The sequence below is a fragment of the Arvicola amphibius genome, chromosome 8 (genome assembly GCF_903992535.2).
Source record: "Arvicola amphibius chromosome 8, mArvAmp1.2, whole genome shotgun sequence".
Taxonomy (NCBI): domain Eukaryota; kingdom Metazoa; phylum Chordata; class Mammalia; order Rodentia; family Cricetidae; genus Arvicola; species Arvicola amphibius.
The window spans coordinates 26636402-26643330 of record NC_052054.1 but is presented as its reverse complement, the minus strand read 5'-3'; the positions used below and the strand labels follow the sequence as shown (position 1 = coordinate 26643330).

General features: G+C 42.6%; 1 non-coding gene across 1 annotated transcript; it reads left to right on the top strand.

Annotated features, from left to right (window-relative positions):
• Positions 1-518: 518 nt before the first annotated feature.
• LOC119822120 lies at positions 519-625 on the top strand. The gene has a single exon (XR_005286712.1). It is a non-coding gene; the product is annotated as a U6 spliceosomal RNA (small nuclear RNA).
• Positions 626-6929: the final 6304 nt, after the last annotated feature.

The following is a 6929-nucleotide window of genomic DNA, read 5'->3' as shown; positions in this document are numbered from 1 at the left end:
AAAATGCCATGAGAAGTGAGCTCGCTCTGAAAGCCTACAAATCCTTGGCAGGCTGCCATGTCTGCAAATGCACCTTAAGGAAGTAATAGCAGTATGGAGGGAGTTAGCTACAAGGATGATTATTGTCCTGTGTACAGCAGTTGAAAAGGGAGAGGAGCGGGTGACTAGATATTAGTGAAGTAAAACATATTCATATTACTTAATAGGTTCATGTTACATAATAGGATGCTGTCAGTGGGGAATTACCGAGACCTTGCAAATATGTTTTAAGTATAGTGAGGTTCACACACATAAAACATATGGACCCGAAGCCATTTTGTGATTTAAAGTGGGAAAAAAAGGCATTTTTAATAATAAAAGCATTACATTCTTAAAAGAACTTGGAAAATAAATATAATCAAAGTATTAAAAAGTCATGCAAAATGACACCGACATCAACCAGATATACCCATGGCTTATTCTTTCTTATATGGGTGAGAAACTAATGTTTAAAAGTAGAAATAAGAAGGCCAGGGATGGTGCTCGTTTCGGCAGCACATATACTAAAACTGGAACAATACAGAGAAGACTAACATGGCCCCTGCGCAAGGATGACATGCAAATTCGTGAAGAATTCCATATTTTGGGGGGCTGGAGAAATGGCTCAGCAATTAAGAGCATTGCATGCTCTTCCAAAGGACCCAAGTTTGATTCCCAGCAACCACATGGTGGCTCACAACCATCTGTAATGAGGTCTGGTGTCCTCTTCTAGCCTGCAGGCATACATGCAAACAGAATATTGTATCCATAATAAATAAATAAATAAATAAATAAATAAATAAATAAATATTTTTTAAAAGGCCAGCGATGTACCTTAGGGCAGAGTATCTCCCTAGCCTATTGATTCAGTCCCCAACACTGTACACAAACATGCGCACACACACACACACACACACACACACACACACACACACAGTTCATATTCTTTGAATATACAAATGCTGTTTTCAATTTTTTATTTTTATTATTTATTGGTTTTTTTTAAGACAGGATTTCTCTGTGAATCTTTGGCTGTCCTGGAACTTGCTTTGTAGACCAGGCTGGCCTCAAATTCACAGAGATCCACCTGCCTCTGCCTCCCAAGTGCTGGGATTAAAGGCGTGCGCCACCCACTGCCCTGGTCAATTTCTAATCCAAATGTTCCTAAAGGCATGTTCGAGGGGCATGTCTGTTCTCTAGAGACAAGGTCTTGCTACATAGCCCAGGTGGCCTGGAGTTTTCTATGATCTTCCAGCCCTCACCTCCCCAGTTGAAAACATTTTCTAAAATCTGATCAGAAAAGAAATATTACTGCAAAGAGGAAGGGAGCATAAATGAAGGGTGACCATCTTTTACCGAAGCACCAGAGGTCTACGCTGTGAATGAGTTTATGACAAGCTCTCAGATTAAACATCATAAACTCAAAGGTTGTCAGCATTCTGGAGACTGCCTTGTATAATGAGATAAGAGTTGGGAGCTGGTACAATTCACAGCCCCAGAAAAACTAGGCCCAAAGAGAGAAGCATGGATTTCCCTGGGAAAGGGAAATAGAAGAGATCTCCTGGGCAAACTGGGGATGAGAATGGGGGTGGTGGGATGGAGGGGGTGAAGGTAGAGGGATGGGAACATGAGAGATCTGGCTGGCCCAGTTGGGGACGGGATGGACAAGGAGAATAATGAAAGAGATGTCTTGATTGGTGGGTGCATTTTGGGGTGAGGGAGAAACCTGGTGCCAGGGAAAGTCCCAGGAATCCACAAGGATGACCTCAGCTAAGACTCCTAGCAATAATGGAGAGGGTGCCTGAACTGACCTCCTGTAATCAGATTGGTGACTACGCTAATTGTCATCAGAGAGCATTCATGATGGAATCAGATGCAGAGATCCATAGCCAACCACTGGGCTGAGGGAGGAGGGATTGTACCAGCGGAAGGGGGGCTCATCAAGGTCATGACTGGAGAACCCACAGAGACAGCTGACCTGAGCTTCTGGGAGCTCACCAACTCTGGACCAACATCTAGGGAGCCTGCATGGGACCAACCTTAGGCCCTCTGCATGTCTATGACAGTTGTATAGCTTGGTCTGTTTGTAGGGCTCCTAGCAGTGGGATCAGAACCTGTCCCTGGCTCTTGAATTGGACATCTGGGAACCTGATCCCCAAGCTGGATTGCCTTGCCCAACCTTGATGCAGGGGGAGGAGCTTGGTACTACTTTAACTTGATGTGCCATGCTTTGTTGACTCCCATGGGAGGCCCTACCCCTTTCTGAGACTGAGGAGGAGTGGAGGGTGGTGGGGGGAGGGTAAAAAGGGAGGTGGAGGAAACAGGAGAAGAGGGAGGGGAAACTGATCGGTTTCTAAAATAAATGAAAAAATTAATTAAAAAAAAGAAACTATTACACTTATAAAAAATTGGAGCCAGGCAGCCTGGTCTACAGAGTGAGTTCCAGGACAACCAGGATAGAAGATAGATAGATAGATAGATAGATGATAGATAGATAGATAGATAGATAGATAGATAGATAGATAGATAGATAGATAGATAGATAGATAGAGTGGGTGGATGTAAAGATAGATGGAAGATGAGAACTCAAAGGAAACAAGCCTTTAGTAAAGAATTAAGAATAGAGCCACCATTCCATTGCTTATAAACTCTTGACACAATGGCATCCTCATTTCTCTAATCCCCGGTGCCTCCAGCTTGAGACAGTTTATGACCTGTTTTGGGGTTGTATGCTAGACTGACATGAACAACGTATTCACATGCATACACGGCTCTGAATAGGCCTACTATCAATGCTAGCTCTTGGTTTGAAATTTCAAAGCCAGCTGGGCGGTGGTGGTGCACACCTTTAATCCCAGCCCTTGGGAGGCAGAGGCAGGCTGATTTCTGTTTGAAGTTTCGAAGTTTGAAGCTGGCCTGTTCTACAAAAGCTAGTTCTAGTACAGGCTCCAAGGCTTCAGAGAAACCCTGCCTCAAAAAAAAAAAACAAAAAAAAAGCAAAACAAAAAAGAAAAGAAAAGGAAAAAAAGAAAAATAAAATATAAAGAAATATCAGAGTCCCACTGAAACTACATTCAAAAAAATAAACAGACATCTGAAACCCAGGGCATCAGTATGCATCAAGTAGACAGCATGGGTTGTAGACATGTGGCCACTGTCAGAACTTCTAAGGCTAGCAATGAGTGGCCTTCTGGACAGCAGACAGTCAGTACGCATGTCACTACACAACTTCTTTTACTGAATTAACTCTTTCCTCTTCTCGAGTTCTTAGACTAAGATACATTTCATTGGTCAACACACTGTTATCACATTGACTTATAAAAATTTATAAGAAGCCCAGTACCCATCTTCTCAAAACTTAAAAATCTTTCTGTATACGAATATAGAACGCAGCCCATCTTTTGTTCTTCAAACTCTGTGAATACATTAGGTCACATGGTCAGTGGAATTAGGTTTACAGATGAAATTAAAGTTAATAGTCAGTTCATTGTGCTTGTTTTGTTTGATGTTTTGATGAGACAAGAATCAAAATACCTAAAGGATAATGAACAATCATAGCATATTAGTTTTCTATTGTGGTTGTAATAATGGCCAAAGATTTGGAGAATTATACAATACAAATGCCTTACACTTTGGGAAAACAAGGTCTAAAATTGAACTCAACAGGCCACATATGTCAAGGTATGAGCAGGCTTGCATATCTTCTCAAAGTTTGAGGCAAAGGATGTGTTTCCTTTCATTTTTGAAGGTTACGAGGCCACCGATATACCCTTTGCTGGTGGCGCTCTCCCAAGTCAACTATGTCAAGCTGAATCTTTCCCTCCTTGTGTCTTTTGGCTCTCCCTCTGTTGCCTTGCCCACCCCTTCACCTATGTCCCCCCCCTCACTTTGTAGCTCTGGCTGTCATAGAACTCACTGTGTAGATAGGGCTGGCCTTGAATTTACAGAGATCTGCCTGCCTCTGTGTTTCCAGTGCTGGGATTAAAGGCATTCATTATTGTGCCCAGCCTTGTCTCTTCCACTTTTAAGGAACCCTGTGATTATACTGGGCCCAATTGAATTAAGTCACAACATTCCCCTACACCCATCCCCTGCAAGTTGTTTTGTCTTGCTTGTTATTTTTATCAGTTTGTTCTTTGACAATTTCATACATGTATATAATGCATTCTCCTGTTACACCCAGCACCCCTTCTCTCCTGCATTCATGACATATTTTTGAGAATTTCATATATGAAGATTATATATATCATTCCACACTTCTCTTTCCTTCCCCTAAATCCTCCCATATCTTTCCCACTTCTTCTCAAATTCATGGCCTCTTATTATTTAATTATTGTTGCTACATATATATATATATGTGTATATATATATATATATATATATATTTTATAAATACAACCTTCCAAGTTCACAATGGTTTGTTAACCAGTGGTATCATTTTTCATGTCTGCTTGGGCAACCACTCTGTTGGGATTTCATGGGTACAGTCTATATAGAAGACACTACCTTTCAGTCAATGTCGTGGTCCTCTGACTCTTATGACTCCCATAGTAGCTCGGCCTATAGCTAGGCCATCCTGGGGCTGCTGATCATTCTGATACCTCCATTCCCCAAATGCCATCATTTCAGACATGCAGTACTGCTGTGGAATGATTCTCTTGTACATTGTAAAGATTTGCCACTTAAATTGGTTTAATAAAATGCTGATTGGTCAGTAGCCAGGCAGGAAGTATAGGCAGGGTGACCAAACTAGGGATGATGGGAAGGAGAAGGGCAGAGAGTCAGGGTCACCAGCCAGATGCAGAGAGAGAAAGAGATGAATGTGCCAGGTTAAGAAAGGTAGCAGAGCATAAATAAGGAACATGGGTTAACTTGAAATGTAAGAGCTAGTTAGTAATAAGCTTGAGCTATTGGCCGAACATTCATAATTAACATAAATCTCTATGTGGTAATTTGGGAAGCAACTGTTGGTTATTTGGGGATGGGTAGTTGGGACGAGAAACATCTGATTGCAAACCACAATACCCAGACCTATCTTTCTTTATTACAATATCTGTTTAGCTGTTGGGTTTTGCAACTCATACCTGCAATACCAGCACTGTAGGAAGCAGAGGAAAGAAGACCAAAATATGTTTTAAGGCCAGTCTTGGCTACATACTCCAAGCCCATCTTGATTTATATAGCAAGACTCTGTGTCATCAAAACATAAGCAAAACAAACACAGTGAGTTTCTTGTCAACTTTAACTTGATCTTCAAGCTTAATTTTGTTTACTGTTACCTAATATAGTCACAGATTTTGGAGAATAAGAAATGGACTTCTCTAGTGGCTTCAGAACCTGGATGTCTGCACATACCCCAAATTCATTCATGTCTCTAAGGTGTCTGATGACAGGCTCTGAGAGAGGTTAGAGGATTAAAGGAAGCATAGAGAAACCTCTGGTTCTCGCCACACGAAGAAACATCATGGTGATGGCTACCAAAAATCTTGAAGGAGGGAGTGGTTGTCACCTCTTGACATGTGAATCTCCCAGGGCTATGATCTTGGACTTCCTGGCCTCTAGAGCCATGAGAAATAAACTTCTGTTGTTTAGAAGTCTGTGGTGTTTTGTTAAGGGCACTTGTTGAGCAATCATGAGAACAGGAGTTCAGATCCCAGCAACTAATATATATATTAGTGATAATTAAGTGGTGTTAAACATGACTGCAGTTAGGGATGCCAGGACAGGCTTCCAAGAGAAAGCTGAATTATTCTAATCCTAGTAGCTTAGATTATGTGGGAGTAGGGATGAGGAGAAGGGATGAGGAGAAGAATGAGGCCTGGAAAATGTGGGAGATGAAATGGGACCATGGAGAAAGTAAGTGTAGTAATATTTTGGCTAAGAAAAGGTTTACCAGAGAAAGAGGGGGGGGAGAGTGGGAGGGAGGGAGGGAGGGAGGGACGGAGGGACGGAGGGAGAGATGAAAGCATGAATCCAAAGGAAAAGGTTAACAGATCTGATCTTTATCTGCTTCCAAAGCCAAGTGACACAAGAAAGCTCTTTAATATCATAATGTGTTGCTAGAGGGCCATTAGGAATTACAAGCTTTTAAACCCAAGAACATTTTGACAAGACACCATCAGGCATCAGGGGAGACAGTAAATGCCTAGGTTAAAGAAGGCAGTCAAAAATGTCCCCTTTAGGAGGAAGGGTGGGTATGGGAGCAGGGAAGAAGATATCTTAATTAAGGGAGCCATTTTAGGGTCGGCAAGAGACTTGGCTCTAGAGGGTTTCCCAGGTGTCCAAGGAGATGTCCCCAGCTAGTTCTTTGGGCAGCAGAGGAGAGGGTGCCTGAACTGGCCTTCTCCCATAGCCACACTGATGAATATCTTGCATATCACCATAGAACTTTCATCCAGAGATGGATGGAGATAGAGACAGAGACCCACATTGGAGGACTGGACTGAGCTCCCAAGGTCCAGAGGAAGAGTAGAAGGAGGGAGAACTTGAACAAGGAAGTCAGGACCGCGAGGGGTGCATCCACCCAGGGAGATGGTGGGACTGATCTAATGGGAGCTCACCAAGGCCAGTTGGACTGGGACTGAAAGAGCATGTGATCAAACTGGACTCTCTGAATGTGGCTGACAATGAGGGCTGAGTGAGAAGTCAATGATAATGGCACTGGGTTTTGATTCTACTGCATGTACTGGCTTTTGGGGAGCCTAGTCTATTTGGATGCACACCTTCCTAGACCTGGATGGAGGGGGAGCCTTGGACTTTCCACAGGGCAGGGCACCCTAAATTCTCTTAGGACTGGAGAGGGGGGATAGGGGAGTGGGAGGGAAATGGGAGGAAGGGAGGAGGTGGAAATTTTTAATAAATAAATAATACAAAGTCAAAAAATGTCCCCTTCAGTAGACTGCAGCCAAGTG